This window comes from Carassius auratus, unplaced genomic scaffold (genome assembly GCF_003368295.1).
Source record: "Carassius auratus strain Wakin unplaced genomic scaffold, ASM336829v1 scaf_tig00046934, whole genome shotgun sequence".
NCBI classification, from domain to species: Eukaryota; Metazoa; Chordata; class Actinopteri; order Cypriniformes; family Cyprinidae; genus Carassius; species Carassius auratus.
The window spans coordinates 1-23,071 of record NW_020527003.1 but is presented as its reverse complement, the minus strand read 5'-3'; the positions used below and the strand labels follow the sequence as shown (position 1 = coordinate 23,071).

The 23,071-nt window shown below is 40.8% G+C and overlaps 1 pseudogene; it reads right to left on the bottom strand.

Annotated features, from left to right (window-relative positions):
• Positions 1 to 3,954: 3,954 nt before the first annotated feature.
• On the bottom strand, positions 3,955 to 16,426 carry LOC113088697 (probable ATP-dependent RNA helicase DDX47; annotated as a pseudogene).
• Between the last annotated feature and the right edge of the window lie 6,645 nt (positions 16,427 to 23,071).

The following is a 23,071-nucleotide window of genomic DNA, read 5'->3' as shown; positions in this document are numbered from 1 at the left end:
AAGTCTTTATTTCTCTCGTCAAACTAATCATATAAGTGCTCAATTAGTATAAGCAAGGTTTTTTGGTTCAAACACATAGCTACATCCACAGCTGAGGAACAATAGCTCCATCCCCAAACCAATCCACTACAAGAAACACATCGATTACTAAATAGATTCACCATCCGTTCTCCCAAACATTTCACACAAACAATTAAATTTTACATCTGAACAGAAAACAATCAGTTTCTCAAACAGGATTGGAAAACTAGTTAGCAAACAACCATGAGGCAGCATCAAACAGATCCTAGCACTTACTCTGAAGCTTCCTGTTTTATCCCATACCATGTGCCCACAGGCATCCTCCTAGTGGCTAGGAAGAAAAATAGCACCCACCAGTCCTTAAAGATCCTGTGACAGAGGTTGACTGTTACACCGTACTTAAGCAATGATGTTGGAAATGTTTGCTTTATCGGCCACCACACCAACCATTTCTTTCACGGCAGGTAAAATCAAATTTTCACCAATTGTGTGAGGTTTTCCAGCCTTTGCGATGAGCTTTGCTACACGAATAGATGCCTCCACGCCTTTACTGTTGTCGTTGCCAGAGAATGCAGTTTCAATTGTTTTTTTTTTTCCTGCTTTGAAACTCTTTCAGCTTGTTCTAATAAAAACTCAATAAGCTTGGACACATATTAACTGTGTTTAGTCTCCAAGTGCCATCTCAGTTTGCTCGGTTTCAAAGCTTAATAAGATAAGACTTCTGAACAAACAACAAAGAGCGGTAGCTGCTTGTTCTTTGCTCCCACACGTGAAGCCTAGCGCTTGATAGTCACTACTGTATTTTCTTTTAGATTTATTTTGAGTATTTCAGTGTCAGGCTTACTTTATAGATGAAGAACCATCTGCATTTGTTCTTTTCAGCGACGCTGTTGACAGCAAGTTATGCATATTTGAATTTGTTGTTCTGTAGCATATGCAGCAAAAATATCTAAGATAAATTGCCAGTTTATTCTTAAACCAAACAGCAAGCTCGAAAAGTGGAAGCATAGTTACAGTTTAATATTTTTTTTTTGTTATTTAATTATATATATATGAAATTATGTTATGACTTACACATTTTAACATATATTAACAAAATAACAAAAAAAAGACTGCTTTTTAAGTTATCTTCCTGATGTATCCAAATTCCTTAGCATATCCAAAACCTCAGAACAACTTAATGATGTAACAGAAACTATGGACTCTCTTTAAATACAGTTGCTCCTTTATGCTTAAGGAAGGTTAAGGAAAACAGTTTGACACCATGGTATAATGAGCATACTCGCACCCTAAAGAGAGCAGCCCAAAAAATGGAGCGCAGCTGGAGGAAAACAAAACTAGAGGTATTTCGTATTGCTTGGCGGGAAAGTAGCATATTCTATAGAAAAGCATTAAAAACTGCTAGATCTGATTACTTTTCTTCTCTTTTAGAAGAAAACAAACATAACCCCAGGTATTTATTCAATACAGTGGCTAAATTAACGAAAAATAAAGCCTCAACAAGTGTTGACATTTCCCAACACCACAACAGTAATGACTTTATGAACTACTTTACTTCTAAAATCGATACTATTAGAGATAAAATTGCAACCATTCAGCCGTCAGCTACAGTATCACATCAGACAGTGCACTATAGACCCCCTGAGGAACAGTTCCACTCATTCTCTACTATAGGAGAGGAAGAATTGTATAAACTTGTTAAATCATCTAAACCAACAACATGTATGTTAGACCCTATACCATATAAGCTCCTAAAAGAGGTGCTTCCAGAAGTCATAGGTCCTCTTCTGACTATTATTAATTCCTCATTGTCATTAGGATATGTCCCCAAAACCTTCAAACTGGCTGTTATTAAGCCTCTCATAAAAAACCACAACTTGACCCCAGAGAACTAGTTAATTATAGACCAATCTCGAATCTCCCTTTTCTATCCAAGATACTAGAAAAAGTGGTATCCTCACAATTATATTTCTTCTTAGAGAAAAATGGTATATGTGAGGATTTCCAGTCAGGATTTAGACCGTATCATAGTACTGAGACTGCTCTCCTTAGAGTTACACTGTTAAAAATCGCTGTTAAAAAACGGCCAAATTTCGACAGTAATATACTGTTTTTCATTCTGGGTAATATTCATCATTTTCGAGAAGGTAGCCTGCTGCTATATATCGTAAATTAACAACGTTCAAAGTCGACACTCGGCGGCTGTGTTTCAAATCACACCCTACACCCTCATTCACTATTCCCTACATGAGTTTACTAATATAGTCCACCTGACAGAGAGTAATGAGTAGAATCACTGACTACGTTTACATGCTGTTAAAATTCGGGTTATGGTCGGGTTAAGGTCACTATTTGGGTTTCTGAAACATTCGGGATAACCCGTTTACATGCGTGAGCAGAGAGAGTTTACTCCTGGTATACATGGGAATGTGTAATCAGTCGCCATATTCCTGATTTTTAAAAACCGGGATATGAGCATATCCGGGTTTTTGCCGGTGTTTACATGGGCCGTGCGCGACCGGGTTATTGCTAATATCCCGGTTTTGAACGGGTTATTGGCCTACATGTACCGGGATAACAAAACCGGGATATTAGCAATACCCGGTCGCGCACGGTCATGTAAACACCGGCAAAACCCCGGATATGCTCATATCCCGGTTTTTTAAAAAATTATACTAATAGATATTATACCTGGGGTACCCTTTTCTAACCCGAATATTTGGTCTTGAAAACGCGTTTCGGCATATCCCCATCAAAATGTGTGTTCTGCGCATTTTCTATTCGCAAGGAATCTGTCAACACTGCACTGGGCTCCCTATCAAACATCGTATAGATTTTAAAATATTGCTTATTACTTATAAAGCCCTGAATGGTTTGACACCTCAGTATTTGAATGAGCTCCTTTTACATTATACTCCTCTATGTCCGCTACGTTCTCAAAACTCAGGCAATTTGATAATACCTAGAATATCAAAATCAACTGCGGGCGGCAGATTCCTTTTCCTATTTGGCGCCTAAACTCTGGAATAACCTACCTAACATTGTTCGGGAGGCAGACACACTCTTGCAGTTTAAATCTAGATTAAAGACCCATCTCTTTAACCTGGCATACACATAACATACTAATATGCTTTTAATATCCAAATCCGTTAAAGGATTTCTAGGCTGCATTAATTAGGTAAACCGGAACCGGAAACACTTCACATAACACCCGATGTACTTGCTACATCATTAGAAGAATGGCATCTACGCTAATATTTGTCTGTTCTCTCTTGTTCCGAGGTCACCGTAGCCACCAGATCCAGTCTGTGTCCAGATCAGAGGGTCACTGCAGTCGCCCGGATCCAGTACGTATCCAGACCAGATGGTGGATCAGCACCTAGAAAGGACCTCTACAGCCCTGAAAGACAGCGGGAGACCAGGACAACTAGAGCCCCAGATACAGATCCCCTGTAAAGACCTTGTCTCAGAGGAGCACCAGGACAAGACCACAGGAAACAGATGATTCTTCTGCACAATCTGACTTTGCTGCAGTCTGGAATTGAACTACTGGTTTCGTCTGGTCAGAGGAGAACTGACCCCAACTGAGCCTGGTTTCTCCAAGGTTTTTTTCTCCATTCTGTCACCGATGGAGTTTCGGTTCCTTGCCCGCTGTCGCCTCTGGCTTGCTTAGTTGGGGTCACTTCATCTACAGCGCTATCCGTTGACTTGATTGCAAATAAATGCACAGACACTATTAACTGAACAGAGATGACATCACTGAATTCAATGATGAACTACCTTTAACTATCATTTTGCATTATTGACACACTGTTTTCCTAATGAATGTTGTTCAGTTGCTTTGACGCAATGTATTTTGTTTAAAGCACTAGATAAATAAAAGTTGACTTGACTTATTTGTGGTCAAAAAGCCAAAATAAAAGCAAGACTCTGTAGTGTGGAAAAATGCAGCATTTATTAGATGTACTAAAGCAGACTCCAGCATAGTCTCAGCGTCCTCGCTTCGCTCTTCCTCTGAATGAGCCGCCCTTGATCTTCTTCCTCACGCCGCTCGACTGTTCTCCATCGTCAGCCGCGTCCTCATCTGCTTTGGCCGCTTCCTTTTCTCTGAACTTTCCTTCATCTCCTGACAAAAACAGACAGGTATGCATTCATCAGACTCACATTCATCAGAGATCTCACACACAAACACAGGAGGAGCACGTACAATTCGAGCGAATCTCTGCGCTTCGCTAACTCGCTCCAGCAGCATCATCACTTCCTCTTCCTGTGTGGGGAAGGCCGGCAGTTTCTTCCCAATCAGCGCTTCGATTCGCTGGAACAGCTCCACATCATACCTGCACAAACACAATGAGAGCTCCTTGATTATTACAGATTATTACGTTTGTCTTAGTACGCGATGTAACTACAGAAGAGTCAAGTTTTAAATAGGAAAAACACAGAAACTGGTCATTTTTGAGCGAGATACTAACGGTCTAATCAGATTCAATGATCTATGCTAAGCTAAGATAAAAGTTATACGGCCAGACCTGGAGATTAGAAAATGGTGAAACCCAACTGTTTAACTCTAGGGGGAGTTGGAAAAATAGTGTGTAAAAATAGTGGAGTGTTGCTTTAGGTAAATATCATGTCCCATAGAGATATTTTGTAAATTTCCTACCACAACTATATCAACTGAATTAATAGTTCAGTAATATGCACTATTAAAAACTTTAAAGATGATTTTCTCAATATTTATATTTTTTCGCTCCCTCAGATTCCAGATTTTCAAATAATTGTATCTCAGACAAATATTATCCTCCTAACAAAACATACATCAATGGAAAGATTATTTATATCATGATGTATGAATCTCAATTTCACAAAATTAACCCTGATGACTGATTGTGTTCCAGGGACTTTTGTAAATGTAGAACAACAAAGTTAATCAAGTGTGCTCCTGTGGCTCAGTGGAAGGGCATTGCGATAGCAGCGCACAAGGTTGTGGGTTCAATTCCCAGGGAACATGTTAGGCAAAAAATATTAGCCTGAATACACTGTAAGTCGTTATGGATAAAAGCGTCTGCTAAATACATAAGCATGATTTACTCTTGGCCTTCCACTGTTGAGAACAATTAAAAATCTTGGCAGGACTGCAGAGTGTGTCATTAATTCCCTTATGAGTAACCATAAACTAAACGCACACATGAGACAGAAAAAGTGAGACTGACTGTGTGACGAAGGTGATGGATTTCCCAGATCTCCCTGCTCTGGCGGTGCGGCCCACACGATGGATGTAGTCCTGAGCGAAAACAGATTCATGTCAGCACAACAAAACATCATCTGCTGTAGAGATGAAGTTGAATTCACATCAACAATCATGTCTAACCCCAGCATTTTCACTGAACTAAACAAACAGGCAGGCAGTAATAAACACAATCAAGAGGAGACTGTTTAACATCTGGAATCATCCATGACTTGACATAGATTAAATGCTATGCAGTCTGTACAGAAAAGAGAAATTCGTTCATCTATCGAGCCTCTGAGTCAGTTATTCTTCCATCACGTGATAGCAGTATTGAACAGATTTGTTTTTTTTTTTGTTTTTTTTTTTTACAAACTGCAAGCCACAATAGGCAAAGACATCAACAACATCCATCAACTTAAGAAAAATAATAACTAAAAGTAGGGGGGAAATCCCTGCTCAAATGCCCAAATTTTAACATACTGCTTATAAGTGTTCATCATAAAGTAGTACAGAAATTTTTATCCATGTAATCCAAACAGCATAATATTTTCAATCCCAGGGTCCAAATAATTTACAAACAGTTCCCCTAATTTGAAGAAAATATCTGTCTTTGAATGAATTATACAAGTAAGGTAACCCAGTGGTAATTGTTCCATTAACACTTTTTGCCTGCCCTTCGCAGAGGGGGCTTTTTCAGAGGTCCACTGCAAAACAATGTTTTTCCACGGTGAAAATGTCATGACATTAAAGAGTCTTCTGTTAGCCAGAGAGGTTACCTTACTATCTGGCAATCCTAGTAATAATGATGAAGGGTTTAAACCTAAATCCAAACTCAAAATCTTTATCATTTCTCTAAATATTTTACACTAGTAATCCTGTATCAAAGGGCATGACCATAAACAGGGACGAGTCAGACTACCAGTTTCAGTCTCGCATTAAAGACAAAATGGGGAAAAGGAACTATTGAAAGTATGTCTGTGATTGGTAGATACATGTAGCCGGTGCAGTATCTTCAGCTGAATTTCTCTTGCACGGTTACAGAATTATATTGTTTTAGCACCCTCCTAGACTTCCTCCCTAACATACTAATCAATCAGAATTGATGGTTCCTTTTCTCACTTCTTCCTAATATTCTGTGAGTCAGTGCCATTCATAGAGCATAAAGCAGGGTTAGATCATTAAAAATCTTACTGTTCAAAGACCTTTGACTGGTAGGGTATACTTTAATCGAATTTTGTCATGATGGTTCTATTGCAGAACACTGAATGTGAGTAATAAAAAGTTGATGTTTTAAACTATCCATGTGATGAGAGAAATCACTTTGATAAAGCAATGATGCCTACATATAATAACAACATAATTTAATATGCAATGTGTGTGTTTCGCAGCACATGACAAAAGAACAAGCTGATAAACTCAGAGATGAACTACTCTGTAAGTGTTTGGGATGTGTAGTGTTCCGCTGCTATGCATTCAGGCTTGAATCTGACTTTATCATAGCAGAGTAAAGCGTGTGTGTGTTCACCTTGGAGTGTGTGGGGATGTCGAAGTTGATGACGCAGTCCACATGTGGGATGTCCAGGCCTCGAGACGCCACGTCTGTGGCCAGCAGGACTGAGCGAGACTTGGACTTGAACTTGTTAAGAGCCCCGAGACGCTTGTTCTGAACACAAAGAGCCACATCAGATCAGTCTGAGTCAAAGCAGCTTCACAGAGCTCAAGATTAAAACAGCACATCACTGAGAGAAAGAGTTTGCGTTCAGGAGTGAAGCTGCTCTGCTGAAGACAGTGTTTCTGATATCAGTGAGCGCGGAGTGGAGCAGAAGCGAGAAATGGTTAATGGTTGTTAATGCTCCACTCCACTCACATACTTTGCTCAAAACGCTTGTTCTGAACACGAGAGCCACATCAGATCAGTCAAAGCAGCTTCACAGAGATCAAAACAGCAGAATCACTGACAGAAAGAGCTTCTATTCAGGAGTGAAGCTGCTCTACAGAAGACAACCGGATCATGTTCAGCTCATGTTCTCAATAGAGATGCACCGAAAACAAAATCCTTGGCTGAAGTGGAAACTATTGTAAAATATTGTTTTACTTTCTAGTGGACATTCTCATTATGAATTTGGGAAGATGTTTGTCACACATATAACATTGCTATATCCATGCCTTGTTAAACTTCATAAAATGTTACTGAGCAACTGATGATTAACACTGTTTCAGAGCAGAATTTAAACCCTGGATAATGAGCTTGTGCTGTCAGAATACAAGCAATTCATGCATGTATTAAAAAAACATACTATTCTGCAGATGAATTACTGATTGCTTAAGGCCATTTGGTGATTTCAATCATCTTACAGTAACCCCTTCCTCTTTTCATGAAATAGATTCGCTGCAGTCTCTTGCTGTGATTGTTTGTAATGATTTGTGCATCCTTCACGGAATGTTTTAAATCAGATATGTTTGCTGCGATATAGAGTGTGTGCCTCTCGCTATTTCACTGCGTCACCACAAATCTCATTGTTCAGTACATTTTATTCAATCTTTTTCACTTATATAGCTCTTGGCTGTTTTTGGCATAATAGTTTTGGTTGCAGAACATTTGGTTTATCCCAAGATTTGAATCTGTGCAGCCTAAACCAGTAATATTCAGATGGTCTGAGTTTGTACCTGACTCATCTGTCCATGTAGAGGGATGGCTGTGATGCCCAGGTTTCTGAGCAAGAGCGCCACACGCTGGGCATTATTACACGTGCCACAGAAGACCATGAAAGAGTTTCCAGCCAGTTCATTCAGTATAGAGACCAGATAACAGTCCTGTGAACAAACACAACCTCAAATCACACACATTCACTGACAGCACACTCCTCAGGGTCAGAGTCAGCATTTAATAAAGACAGAACCTTGTACTTGGATGGGATGAAGATGTAATACTGCTGCAGCTTGTCGACGGTGGCGTATTTGGAGGAAACTGTGCATTTGACAGGATCCTGTAGAGCCGCACGTTGCAGCTTCTGCACCTGAAACACAGAGAATGGCATTGGAAATTTTATTTATATAGCACTTTTTACTACTACCATACATACCAATGTGCTTTACACCAGATTAGCTGAAAACATCAATTACATAATGAAAAATAAAAACAGTAAAACAAAGAACATCATAACGTTCAGCAATATAAAATATATAGAACAAAGACAAAAAGAAACAAAAATGCTTCAACCTGAATTAAAAGCCTTAACAAACAGAATTTTACTTAAGACTTAAAAATGGACAGAGATGAAGCCATTCTAATAAAAACGGACAGATCATTCCAGAGTCTTGGTGCAATTGACACAAAAGCGTGATCACACCTGCACTTCCGCCTCATCTTGGGGAAAAACAAGGGTCTCTGGTATGGGAGTTTTATATATATATATAAAAAAAACTCACTTTTTCCCCAGCCGAACTACTTTTATGGAATTAACTAATACTGAATTTCAATGGAATTTTTTTTTTATTATATCTAAATAAAATAACCGTATTTCTTTAGTCAATTATTTAATTATTACATGTTACACTGTATGTGAGATTCTAAGAACAAGTGGAAAATGTGCTGAATGTTGGCAAGTGATATTGTCAGCCGAGTCACTGAGTCTCCCTCCCCGGACACTCGGAGTCTCCCCCCCCCCCCCCGGACACGGAGTCTCCCCCCCCCGGACACTGAGTCTCCCCCCCCCCCGGACACCGAGTCTCCACCCCGGACACCCGAACACTGAGACTCCACCTAGGACACTGAGTCTCCACCGGACAGTGAGTCCACCCCGGACTTTAAGCTGTGACTACACCGGACACGGAGTCTACCCCAGACGAGGCATTAGAGTCATCTAGTGGTCAAACAATGGCATTACATAGGAACATTATTTTTCTGGCCACCAAACACCTCTAATTTAGCTCTTTGCACTGGAAATTAAAAACATTTTCTCTATTTTTACCCCAAGTACTACACTAATTGTAATATACATAAGCATATAAGAAAAAAACAATAATGCTGTCCCTTCATCACTCCCCAGAATAAAATACGATTGTAAAACAGAGTTGGCGTGGTTCCAATATACAATCAATGCACCCGATGTGTTAACAATCACTAGAATTTCCTGCAAAATAGTGAAACTGCTGTCTATCCTGCTTACACCCATTCAAACAGTTTGACAGCACAGAGTTGTTTGGAACTATTGAGAGCTCCATGAACGATGTGACGGCTAGATCAATGTGTTGCAACTCTGTTTCTCAACGATCTGGACGTAAAGAAGGGTGCATGTAGAGTCATTTACAAGAACTATGAAACATGGCTCAACTTGTCAGAATCAAGGACCGGAACAATAATTTTTATATAAAAATAAATAAACAAAACAGTCTGCGTTTGTACCTTTTTAGTCATGGTTGCTGAAAACAGGAAGGTGCGTCTGTCACGAGGAATAACCTTCAGGATTTTATCCACCTGAAACACACAGAGAGTTCAGATACTGTACTGACTTCACGAAGCTCAAAGCACACAGCCATTTACATGTTTGGGGTCACCGAGTCATTAATGTTTTTGTTAATCAATGATGCATTAAATGGATTAAATGTGCCAGTAAAGATTTAATTTAACAAAAGATTTCTATTTCAAATAAATGCTTTTCTTTTGAACTTTCTATTCATCTGTGAATCCTGAAAAATAAAATGTATCACAGTTTCCACAGAAATATTGAGCAGCACAACTGTGTTCAACATTGATAATAATCTTCATGTTTCTTGAGCAGTAAATCATCATATTATTCTGATTTCTGAAGATCATGTGACACTGAAGACTGGAGGAATGATGCTGAAAATACAGCGGAGCATCACAGAAATAAGTTACAAATAGAGAAGCACGATATTATCTGACCAATATCAGAATCGGCCAATAACAGCTTTAAATGTAAATACTGACATCGGCCCGGAATGAAAAATTATACCAATATGTCACAGCTCACATGTTCTCTTACTGACTCACGTAAATGTGGGGTTTAATGACATATTTACAAGCTATTATATTGACACCTTTCTGTAGTTAAAACACTTATTGATAGGGTTGGCTACCAAACTCAGTATAATGAAGAATTAACTAATCTCTGCTTCATTACAGTTTGCACATATTTTTTCCATCGCGAATGTTGATCTACCTTCAAAACAATCGGTAAAAGAGTCGCACAAAACCTGCACCATCACTACAACACACGCTTTACGGCGTTAGTTCTGGCCTTTATTCCCACAAAGCTCATTCTGGGACTGAACCCAGAAATGTTACTTGGTCCCTAACCCAGGATCAATCCCAGAATCAATCCCAGGACGTGTTTGTGTTCACACAGAAGGCACTCCAGCAATGGTCCGGGACCAACATACAGTGTGCAGAAAGAGCCACTGATTGATCAATAATCCGCACAAATGGTGAACCATATTCATCACAGCTGGTCAAACGCTGATCGTTCCCCTCGTTACTGAGAGCAGTGTGTGTTTGTACCTCAGATTCAAAGTCCATGTTGAGAATGCGGTCAGCTTCGTCCATCACCAGATACTTGAGCGCTCGCAGGTTGAATCCTTTGGTGTTTTCCAGGTGATCGATCAAACGCCCTGGAGTCGCTGAGAGTCACAGAGAACGAATCACAATCTGAATCAAATCACAGCACGACGACATTCGACAGAGACACCGTAATGAGTCGGTTCTCCACTGAAGAGTGATGAGAAGAGAAGCTCTTACCGATCACCACGTGAGGCTTCTTAGCCAGAACCAGAGCCTGAGACATCATATCGATCCCCCCCACGACCACAGCTGGAACACACACAAACACACGGGCGCTGATGTGAGTCACAACACCACTGAACCCAATCACTGTCTGCTTTTACTAACAAAATGCATGTTGTTGTTTATTTAGTACTGACCTGAAGAAGATATTTCACATAAGAGATGTTTACATATAGTCCACAAGGAAAATAAGAGTTGAGCTTATAAAAATGTCCCTGTTCAAAAGTGTACATCTCCTTTTCAGCCCTGGCTCTTAATGCATGCTGTTTCCTTCTGGGGCATCAGTGAGCGGTGTGTGTGTGTGTATAAACTTTTGACTTCAACTGTGTGTGATACACATAGACTGTGATCTGGTCACATGACCCGCCTGCACTGAACATTCATGCTGTCACAGATGGTTTAAACCTGCAGAGGCTGATAGATGGAGTGTGTGTGTGTGTGTGTGAGTGAGTGAGTGAATGTGTGAGTGAGTGAGCTAGAGTTTGAGTGAGTGAGTGAGTTAGTGTGTGAGTGAGTGAGTTTGAGTGAGTGAGTTTGATTAAGTGAGTGAATGTGTGAGTGAGTGAGTGTTTGAGTGAGTGAGTGAATGTGTGTGTGAGTGAGTGAGTGTTTGAGCGAGTGAGTGAGTTAGTGTGTTTGAGTGAGTAAGTGAATGTGAGTGAGTGAATGTGTGAGTGAGCGAGTGAGCGAGCGAGTGAGTGTGTGAGTGAATGTGTGAGTGAGCAGGTGAGTGTGTGTTTGAGTGTGTGAATGTGTGAGTGAGTGAGTGAGTGAATGTGTGAGTGTTTGAGCGAGTGAGTGAGTTAGTGTGTGAGTGAGAGTGTTTGAGTGAGTGAGTGAGTGAATGTGTGTGAGTGAGTGAGTGTTTGAGCGAGTGAGTGAGTTTGAGTAGGTGAATGTGTGTGTGAGTGAGCGAGTGAATGTGTGAGTGAGTGTGTTTGAGCGAGTGAGTGAGTGTGTGTTTGAGTGTGTGAATGTGTGAGTGAGTGAATGTGTGTGAGTGAGTGAGTGTTTGAGCGAGTGAGTGAGTTAGTGTGTGAGTGAGTGAGCGAGCGTGTGAGTGAGTGAGTTTGAGTGTGAGAGTGAATGTGTGAGTGAGTGAGTGAGTGAATGTGTGAGTGAGTGAGTGAGAGAGTGTGTTTGAGCGAGTGAGTGAGCGAGTTTGAGTAGGTGAATGTGTGTGTGAGTGAGCGAGTGAATGTGTGAGTGAGTGTATGAGTGAGTGAATGAATGTGTGAGTGAGTGTGTTTGAGCGAGTGAGTGAATGTGTGAGTGAGTGAGTGAGAGAGTGTGTTTGAGCGAGTGAGTGAATGTGTGAGTGAGTGTGTTTGAGCGAGTGAGTGAGTAAGTGTTTGAGCGAGTGAATGTGTGAGTGAGTGTGTTTGAGTGAGTGAGTGAATGCGTGAGTGAGAGAGTGAGTGAGTGAATGTGTGAGTGAGAGAGTGAGTGAGTGAATGTGTGAGTGAGTGTGTTTGAGTGAGTGAATGCGTGTTTGAGTGAGTGAGTGAATGTGTGAGTGAGTGTGTTTGAGCGAGTGAGTGAATGTGTGAGTGAGTGTGTTAGAGCGAGTGAGTGAATGTGTGAGTGAGCGAGTGTGTGAGTGAGTGTGTTTGAGTGAGTGAGTGAATGTGTGTTTGAGTGAGTGAATGTGTGAGTGAGTGTGTTTGAGTGAGTGAGTGAATGTGTGAGTGAGTGTGTTAGAGCGAGTGAGTGAATGTGTGAGTGAGCGAGTGTGTGAGTGAGTGTGTTTGAGTGAGTGAGTGAATGTGTGTTTGAGTGAGTGAATGTGTGAGTGAGTGTGTTTGAGTGAGTGAGTGAATGCGTGTTTGAGTGAGTGAGTGAATGTGTGAGTGAGCGAGTGTGTGAGTGAGTGTGTTTGAGTGAGTGAGTGAATGTGTGTTTGAGTGAGTGAATGTGTGAGTGAGTGTGTTTGAGCGAGTGAGTGAATGTGTGAGTGAGTGTGTTAGAGCGAGTGAGTGAATGTGTGAGTGAGCGAGTGTGTGAGTGAGTGTGTTTGAGTGAGTGAGTGAATGTGTGTTTGAGTGAGTGAATGTGTGAGTGAGTGTGTTTGAGTGAGTGAGTGAATGCGTGTTTGAGTGAGTGAGTGAATGTGTGAGTGAGTGTGTTTGAGTGAGTGAGTGAATGTGTGTTTGAGTGAGTGAGTGAATGTGTGTGAGTGAGTGAGTGAATGTGTGTGTGTGAGTGAGTGTGTGTGTGTGAGTGAGTGAGTGTGTTTGAGCGAGTGAGTGAGCGAGCGAGTGTGTTTGAGTGAGTTAGTGAATGGGTGTGAGTGAATCTGTGAGTGAATGTGTGAGTGTTTGAGCGAGTGAGTGAGTTAGTGTGTGAGTGAGAGTGTTTGAGTGAGTGAGTGAGTGAGTGAATGTGTGTGTGAGTGAGTGAGTGTTTGAGCGAGTGAGTGAGTTAGTGTGTGAGTGAGCGAGCGTGTGAGTGAGTGAGTTTGAGTGTGAGAGTGAATGTGTGAGTGAGTGAGTGAGAGAGTGTGTTTGAGCGAGTGAGTTTGAGTAGGTGAATGTGTGTGTGAGTGAGCGAGTGAATGTGTGAGTGAGTGTATGAGTGAGTGAATGAATGTGTGAGTGAGTGTGTTTGAGCGAGTGAGTGAATGTGTGAGTGAGTGTGTTTGAGCGAGTGAGTGAATGTGTGAGTGAGTGTGTTTGAGCGAGTGAGTGAATGTGTTTGAGCGAGTGAGTGAATGTGTGAGTGAGTGTGTTTGAGCGAGTGAGTGAATGTGTGAGTGAGTGTGTTTGAGCGAGTGAGTGAGCGAGCGAATGTGTGAGTTTGAGTGAGTGAGCAAGTGAATGTGTGAGTGAGTGAGTGAATGTGTGTGTGTGTGTGTGTGAGTGAGTGTGAGTGAGTGAATGTGTGTGTGTGAGTGAGTGCGTGCGTGTTTGAGTGAGTGTTTGAGTGAGTGAGTGAGTGAGTGAGTGTTTGAGCGAGTGTGTTTGAGTGAGAGAGTGAGAGAGTGAGTGAGAGAGTGAGTGAGTGAATGTGTGAGTGAGCGAGTGAGTGAATGTGTGTGAGTGAGTGAATGTGTGTGTGTGAGTGAGTGTGTTTGAGCGAGTGAGTGAGCGAGCGAGTGTGTTTGAGTGAGTTAGTGAATGTGTGAGTGAGTCAATGTGTGAGTGAGTGTGTGAGTGAGTGTTTGAGTGAGTGAGTGAGAAAGTGTGTGAGATGCTCACCGGTCTTGACGCCGATGCTGGAGCCCAGCGCGTCGAACTGCTCTGCGATCTGGAAGGCCAGCTCTCTGGTGGGGGTCAGGATGAGAGAGTGCAGACGCTGAGCAGACGCCAGCAGACACTGCAGGATGGGAAGAGCAAACGCTCCCGTCTTCCCTGAGCCCGTCTCCGCCAGACCGATCACGTCACGCCCTTAACACACACACAGATTAACCCAACACACACACACACACACACACACACACACACACACACATTAACCCAACACACACACACACACACACACTAACCCCCCCCCCCCACACACATACACACACACACACATTAACCCAACACACACACAAATTAACACACACACACGGATACACACACAGATTAACACACACACATTTACCCAACACACACACACACACACTAACCCCCCCCCCACACATACACACACACACAGACACACAGACACACATTAACCCAACACACACACAAATTAACACACACACACGGATACACACACAGATTAACACACACACACACACACACACACACACACGGCAGACATCCCAGGGGCACAACTGCCCGAGCGCTTTGGAAAGAAGGAGAAAGCAGCACGTTTTAACGCAACTTTCTTTATTTTTTATTTTATCCTTACTTCAGCTGCTGTGGGTGATCAAACCAATAACTTGTAATCTTTACAAGAATATCAGAATCATGCAATGAGCAAGTCTGTGTTTATTAGACACTTAATATCACATCAGTTTGTGCTTTTAGAATCGCCGAATCTGCTGCGGTCGCTCCATCACATCTGCAGCAGAGACCTGAAGCAGGAAGTTGGTCACCAGATCACAGGGTAACCAGTTAAACCGTAACACCGGAGAGTGCCAGGATGTGTTCCTCTGAGGTGCTCGCGCATCACAGTTGTGCTGACGGGGTACACCATATCGGTTTTACAAAGGGAACAAAGGGCCATTTTATTTGTCCTCTGTTTAAAGTATTCCCATACTTTTGATAACAGTGGTCTCTGTTTTTGTGATAGAATGCAACTTTCTCCATTCCCAGTATGCCATTACGCGAGATGTAAACAAACAGTCGACGTAATCGATAACGTTGACGCATCGTTGCAGCCATAGTGTGTGTGTGTGTTATAGTATACAGTGTGTGTGTTGTAGTATACAGTGTGTGTGTGTGTACTTGTTTTTCTATTCTGGTGGGGACTTAAACCTGAATACACACAGACTCATGGGGACTCGTGTCACGGTGGGGACCTAAATTGAGGTCCCCACGGGTAAACAAGCTAATAAATTACACAGAATGAAGTTTCTTGAAAATCTGTGAGGGTTAGGGTCAGGTGTAGGGTTGGTGAAGGGCGATAGAAAATACGGTCTGTACAGTATAAAAACCATTACACCTATGGAGAGTCCCCACAAGGATAGCTGACCAGACATGTGTGTGTGTGTGTTTGTGAAGTGTGTGTTATAGTGTACAGTGTGTGAGTGTGTGTCTGTGTCTGTCAGGTCTGTTAGTTTGTGTGTGTGAGAGGAGCTCCTCACCCTCCAGAGCCACAGGAATAGCTTCTATCTGGATCTTGGTTGGTTTCTTCCATCCCAGCAGATCGCAGGCTTCACAGAGTACTTCAGTGACGCCCTAAACACACACAGTTACACGTGATTAGGTATGGAAATGTGTAGTTACTTGTCACTCATGGAGAGTGTGTGTGTGTGTGTGTGTGTTATTGAGAAGTTATTAGCTGTTTGTCCTGCAGGGGGCAGTCGCGCGTTTATTAGCGATATAACCTATGGATATAACACATAACTCTAGCGTTAAAAGCCTGTTTGATTCAGAATTATATCGAAATCAGTGCAATAATAACGCGCTTTGTGAAAGATTCGGTCTAATGAATCATTTCTCTTAGAGGTGTGAACTGAATCACGCGTGTTTCTCACCAGATCTCTGAAGCTCTTGTGTGTCTCTTCAGTGTTTGTGTCGTCTTGTGTCTCGTTGTCTGTCGTGTTGCTGTCGTCTTCTGGCGTCAGTGAGTTATTTTTCTCTTCTGTCTTCTGTGTGTTATTCTCCTTTTCAACTGTTTTTGTGTTTTTCTTCTCTTGATCCACAGATGCTTCTCTCTGATCCGCCATGTTTGCAGCGCGTCACCCACGTGCTGCTGAAGCACCGCCCACAGCCGGAAGTTACGCAAGCACGCACGCAGAGCACGATACCTACTTGAATACATTACTTTTATATATTTTTTTGTTTATGTATTAATGACTCTATTTGTGTGTTCTTATTGTTTGTATCGTAAAGATTTAATAAAGATTTAATAAAAAATAAAAAAACTTGAATACATTAGGCTTGTTTGAGATGCATTGTTTTTATCATAGACAGTAAAAGGATGCACCTTGCCTCGCCTGAAATGTAGTTATTTTGCTGTCTATGGCGAGAGCAGGCGGCTGCTGTTAGGGGAGGGGTCAAAAAAGACCTTTGAAGTCGGACACTTCCTGAATCTCTTTTTATTTGTTTCTCTTTCAGAAACAGACATACATAAATACTTAACACCAATTAGAACAAAAACAAAAAAGGGGATACATATAACAGATATACATAACGGATAGTAAAAAAAAAAATACAATTTACAAATGACATTTTTTAATATGAAGGAAGTTTATAAACATTTCTTGTTCCTGGTAGTTGAAATCAATGAGTCATAAAATATTTTAAGTTCTTTACAAAAAAATTTAAAGGAGGGAGTAATGAATATTATTCTTGCTTTATGTACATGAAACTTCCCAAGAAGAATTATCACCTTCAAAGTGTTCTCAACTACATCTGATCCAGTATTAAAATGAAAAAAGGATCATAGATTCGTCTATTTTAATTATTTTATAAAATATATCAAAAACCAGCCTAGATACCGGTTTCCAAAAGTCTTCAGAATATTGACAGTTAGAAAATAAATGTGTGTTTCATTTTCTAAACTAGAAAAATAACATTTTGGTAAGAGATCTTTTCTAAACTTGTTAATAAATGTGTTACAAGGATAGTAGTATCTTAAAGGTCCCGTTTTACGTGCTTTTTTGAAGCTTTGATTGTGTTTACAATGTGCAAAATAACATGTGTTCATGTTTCGCGTGTAAAAAAACACAGTATTTTCACACAATTCACCTATCTGTATACTGCTGTTTTCACTGTCATAAAAACGGGCTGATGACTTCCTTGTTCTATGAAGCCTCTCCTTCAGAAATACGTAACGGGTTCTGATTGGGCCAGCGGTTCCTGTGTTGTGATTCGACAGCAGCTGAGCGCGCGCTACCCTCCTGGTAACGTGATTGGGCTAGAACGCACATGCTGGAGATGTATTTATAATCACAGGAGGAGCGTTTTTACTGACGAGATGCGCATGAAAACCGCATTTGTTTTTTTGCACAGCCCTAACATCAAGTTAACAAAGCTAAACAGTGTTGCACTTTGTGTAATAAGTTACAGAAACTGTTAAACGCACCAACTTAAATAATAAAATACACTTACCGGTTGTGGTCCAGACAAAGAGGGAATGGCTCCATCTTTCAAGAATAATCTTTGTGCAAATCCGGCATTAAACTGATTGAGATTGAGAAAGCTGTCCTCAGCAAGCTGTCCTCAGCAAATGTGCTGCACATAGTTTTACATGTGCATATTTAACTCAGGAACCGAGTTAAACGTAAATTGTAACCATTAATCTCAAAGTACAGCGTTCCTGGGAAGCCCAAACAAAGATGATTGGACTCAGAGATGAAAAAACAGCGTTTCAAGGACATGGCGACAAAAACAAACACAGCTCTTCCTTCTTCTCCGTCGGAGCACAACAAGGCCACGCCCCCCTTTTTGCATATTCATGTAGGCGGAGGTTAGTCAAAAAAACTGTTTTAGTGACGTCATTACTGCAGGAACTAGAGGGCTGTAGTCCAAACAGGTCGTTTTTTGTAGGCTAATTCTGTTAAATCAAATATCTCGCTTGGCATTGAACTTTGAGCTTTAGAATTTTACAGATATTATTTATACTCTAACAACAACATTACACACTAACTAAAGTTTGAAACATGGAATCACGAAGAAGGGGACCTTTAAAATGTACTTCCTTTGCCTTATTTGGCAGTAAACATTTATTAGTAGCCTACCATATTTTCTCAGTGGAAGGTATAAAAAAATATTGTTTGCACTTTATGAGTGCTTTTGAGTAACAGCTGACATCACGAGTAAGAAATTTCCTAATATGTGAGTTATTACACTTAATATGGCCGATTCGTGAACGAATCGTTCAATTTAACAGGTTCTTCTTAGTGAACCGGTTGAATCAGTTCAACAAATCGAACTGAATCGTTTGAAACGGTTCACGTCTCCAATAAGCATTAATCCACAAATGACTTAAGCTGTTAACTTTTTTAACGTGACTGACACTCCCTCTGAGTCAGAATAAACCAATATCCCGGAGTAATTCATTTACTCAAACAGTACACTGAATGAACTGCTGTGAAGACCGAACTGAAGATGAACACCGAGCCGAGCCAGATAATGAAGGAACACGCCCACTGCTGGAGCAGTTCTCGTTCTCGAGTCAAGAACCGGTTGCATCGGGTTTCGGATCATCAGTACACTCAACCGAGAATCGTTTCTGTCGGATGCGTCCGAATTGAGAATTGATGAACCGATGAACTGATGATACTGCGCATGCGCGATTCAGCGTGAAGCCAACTGACTCACAGCGCGTCTGAACCGAAGGGATTCTTTTGGTGATTGATTCTGATTCTGCGCTAGTAATGTTATGACCGCGGGTATTTCGAGGGCTTGGATGAAGGGCAATCTGGCGAAAAGTAAGTTCATTTAATAACGAATACATCGCAATAGATTATGTTTAGTAAGTGGATCATGGTTTCTGCGCTGATGACACCTAATTTATTTACTTTATATCTTCAAGACTTAAATCCTCATATGCACATTATTGCTGTTACTGTATTTAGGTGTTGTTGCAAAATTCAAATGTAAACTTTTCATGATTATGAGGGTTTTAACTGACTAAAGTTATGATTACTGACTTTATATATTTGAATGTTTGATCGCCAATGACGTCATTACGTAGAGCGTAAAAGAACCGCTGAACCTTTTTTTTTCAACCGGTTTATTGGATCGAACCGTCCGAAAGAACCGGTTCGCGGAAAAGAATCGAACTTCCCATCACTAGTTTCCACCAAAATTACCCGGAACATTTTTACCAGGAACTTTTTTTTCCAGGAACTTTATCCCCCCAGACCTGTTGCTTTCTGCGTTTCCACCGAGGTGTAAAGTACCGGGAAGATTAGGCAAATAGACTGGTGACGTAGGTCTGCGAGCGTTTCTCAAAACAAAGTACCGCTGATTAAAAAAAAAACTAAAGTACGCTGATTTTGGACGTGCATCCTCGGTAGTTAGTTCTGACTTTGTGCATTCGTCTCGGGAGTGTTATGTCCGCGACGATGCAAGTCCGGTAAATCTATAAACAGCAGCGTACTTGATAACTTCAGTCAGCTCGTCTTGGCTACTGCAATTTTCCTCTCTGTATATTTACAATAAAACGAAATAGGATATCAAATACCACTGCCTCCTTTGGTTTTCATTTAAGCATAATAACAGCTGCAGAAATGTACTTAGTTCAGGGATATGTGTATATGCAGCCATTACAATGAAACGAATTATTATATAAATTTGCCTTTTTTATTTTCATTTTAACATATAGATCAATTGAATACAGACCAAAGAAAACCTGTTAGATTTACCCCGCAGCTGAATTATATGTTATGTTTAACCACTAAAGACACATCAGAGCCAGCGGCACACATCAGAAGATCTATCCCAGGAGAGGCTGCTCTCTGTGGATACATGAGGACTGAGCTCTCGCTGATCGAGTGGAGCTTACCGTCTACGAGATCGGCGAAACACATTTTTAAATAGGCGCTGTCTTTATAAATAAACCACAGATTTGAGTTTTAAACAACTACATTCTCACCTGAAATACTTTTAAAATTACGTTTCATGATTAGGTACACGTTGCCTTGTACCTACATGTGCAGTGACAATAAAGTTGAATCTAATCATCTAATCTAATCTAATCATGACACAATAACAGTAATATTTGAAAATGATCCGAATAAATGATGTTTGAACTCAATCAATGCTGTGTGAACTCAACCAATCAGGATGATTAGCGCCAAAGTCCCGCCCCCAAAAGTTCCGGAACTTTGAAAAAGTACCACCTCGCCAGCAGGGACTTTCTGAGGGGCATTTTTTTTACCCTGAACTTTATTTAGTTCCTGGTTCCTGCGGTGGAAACACACCGAGTACCAGCCCAAAGTCCCTAGTTCCTGGGTAAAGTTCCTGCGGTGGAAACGCGGCTTAACATACATTCAGTTTAACTGTGAAAAATAAGACAACAATTTAACATGAGTGTAACCGGGGGCATAACTGTCTATTAACAGCTCAAAAAGTGTAGATAATGTCAAATCTCCTGTAAATATAACATAAGACATTCACGGACGTTATATTAAAATTAACATTACCTCTTCCGTTCTGTAACGTTAAATGATGCTGTTAAGACCTCCGTGTCTGAGGCGAAAACCGCGTCTGTTTTAAAAATAAAATATAACGTTAAGCTCCTTTGTTCCAGCCTGTCATTAAACCTTCAGTCTTTCACACAACCGGGTAAACAATGAACGATAACTTTACATTTTGAATCTTTACTTACCATAGTCTTTCACTCGCTTCTCGCTTCTTTCACGCTGAGAAAATGAGACGTATGATCTTAATGTGACGTGCGTGCTCTCCCTTTACGTCCGCGGTCCCAATCCAGCCCCAGTGGGTTAATCTCCAGACCCATTTTCAGCCAAACTTGGGTTAAAACAACCCAAAGTCCTACCCAACGGTCCCAGCGTTTTTTTAGAGTGTATGAATCATTAAGTAGGAATTAGGACTGTCAGTTTAATCTTAATAATTACATGCTTTTCTCATTACTTTATCTAATTAGTCACAAACAATTATTTATCAATTTTTGCTAAGAAAAAAAACTCTAAATGCCCCAAATAAACATTTAAAAGATTAATTGTCCTTTAAGATAGTGACGTTGAATAGAAACACAAATAAAGTGGACTTTAAAAATGTTAACGTTGTATGTTTTAATTCTATAACTCTCCTCAACACATTCTTGTATTCTGTCTGAATATATTTCTAGCCTCTCCATCACATCTTTCTCTTCACAGGGAAACCATTTACTGAAGCTCTGTCATCACAGATGTTCATGACTTTCTTTCTTCACATGAACACAAGATAATATTTTTAGTTCATATAATGCAAAGGGACAGGAGCTCTTCAGAAACCAGACAAAGTCAACATGACGGTCTAGATTCAAATATTGGTATTTGTATTTTTCTTACATATGCGTTTCACTTAAAGAGTAACTAAACCCTTAACCAACTTTTTTTAGTTAATGATCTATAAGAATGGGGCTTTATAAGTGCTGTTCATTGATTCTAGTAACTTTTTTGACATTTGAGTATAAAGTGTTTTATTTCTACAATATATGGTGTAAAAACGTCTGAGTGCTGCCCTCTTCAGGTTGAACGGTGGCTACTGCAGTTGATTTTTCCTGTTGGATGTTTCAGTGGCAAGTGACGTAAGCAGTTTCCAGCTCACCACGCCCCTTGGTATGAGCTTACCACGCCCCTGCAGTATAAAACCATCTTGTTCCATCAAAATCACTGTAGTGAGTTCAGGAGTTGGAATTGCGAGTATTGAAAACGATCAGGATAGACTATTATAACATCTATTTAGCATATCAATTATATAGTTATTTAGATCTTCAAGTTAGCATAGATTTATCTGTATTTAGTACAGTGGTCAGGATGGTATGTAGGTGTAGTGGTTGCTGGTTGTAACAGCACTGCTGGACTGCTAGTTTCCAGCAGACTTTAAAATTAGGCGCCAGTGATTGGCATGCACTTGGCCTGGAAGACCGCGATTCCCGTCTAGAGCTGGAGTGTACAAACTGCATTTTACGCGGGATTGCTTCTCCAACGCAATGGAAGGTGGAAATGGGCTTCTCCACACAGCTCACGCTGAAAAGCGACGTGGTGCGGGGGTTAAGACGCAGTTTGAGCCAGCGGCTCAATTGATATGAACAGACACCTCGACATCCTCCACTTCAGGTGAAGGTTGGGGAGAAAAGTCCTCTACTTCAAATGAACGCTCTGTTGCAAAGCTACTTGTGTCACTACAGTCACTCTCCATTTTAGCGACTCTGACAGCAGCTGTCAATCAATCCGTCACTGCGGGTCTCAGGTTCACGCCCCACGCACTCAGCCCCCGCCCTCGGTTCATCCCCTCTAGGCTCTGACCAGGGGTTTAGTTACTCTTTAATTATATACAACCAAAATACATCATTTTTCAATTATCAAACCACCTTTTAAGGGGTCATATGATGATGTTAAAAATAACATTATTTGTGACCCTGGACCACAAAACCAGTCCATAAGGGGATTTTTTTTTTTAATACATCATGTGAAAGCTGAATAAATAAGCTTTCCATTGATCTATGGTTTATTAGGAAATATTTGGCTGTAATCTCGAACCTGAGGGAGCAAAAAAATCAAGGGAAATTACCTTTAATTCACTTTGTCCAAATGAAGTTCTTTGGACAAGCGTCGTCTCCCTGAAAATACCACAGCACAATCAAAGTTACTTCTTTCTTTGCGTGAACATCTGGGTGGAGTTATGCAAATCTTCCCACATTGTGACGTAGAGATGTGGTGTGTGTTAGAAGAGCCGCTTTAGGGA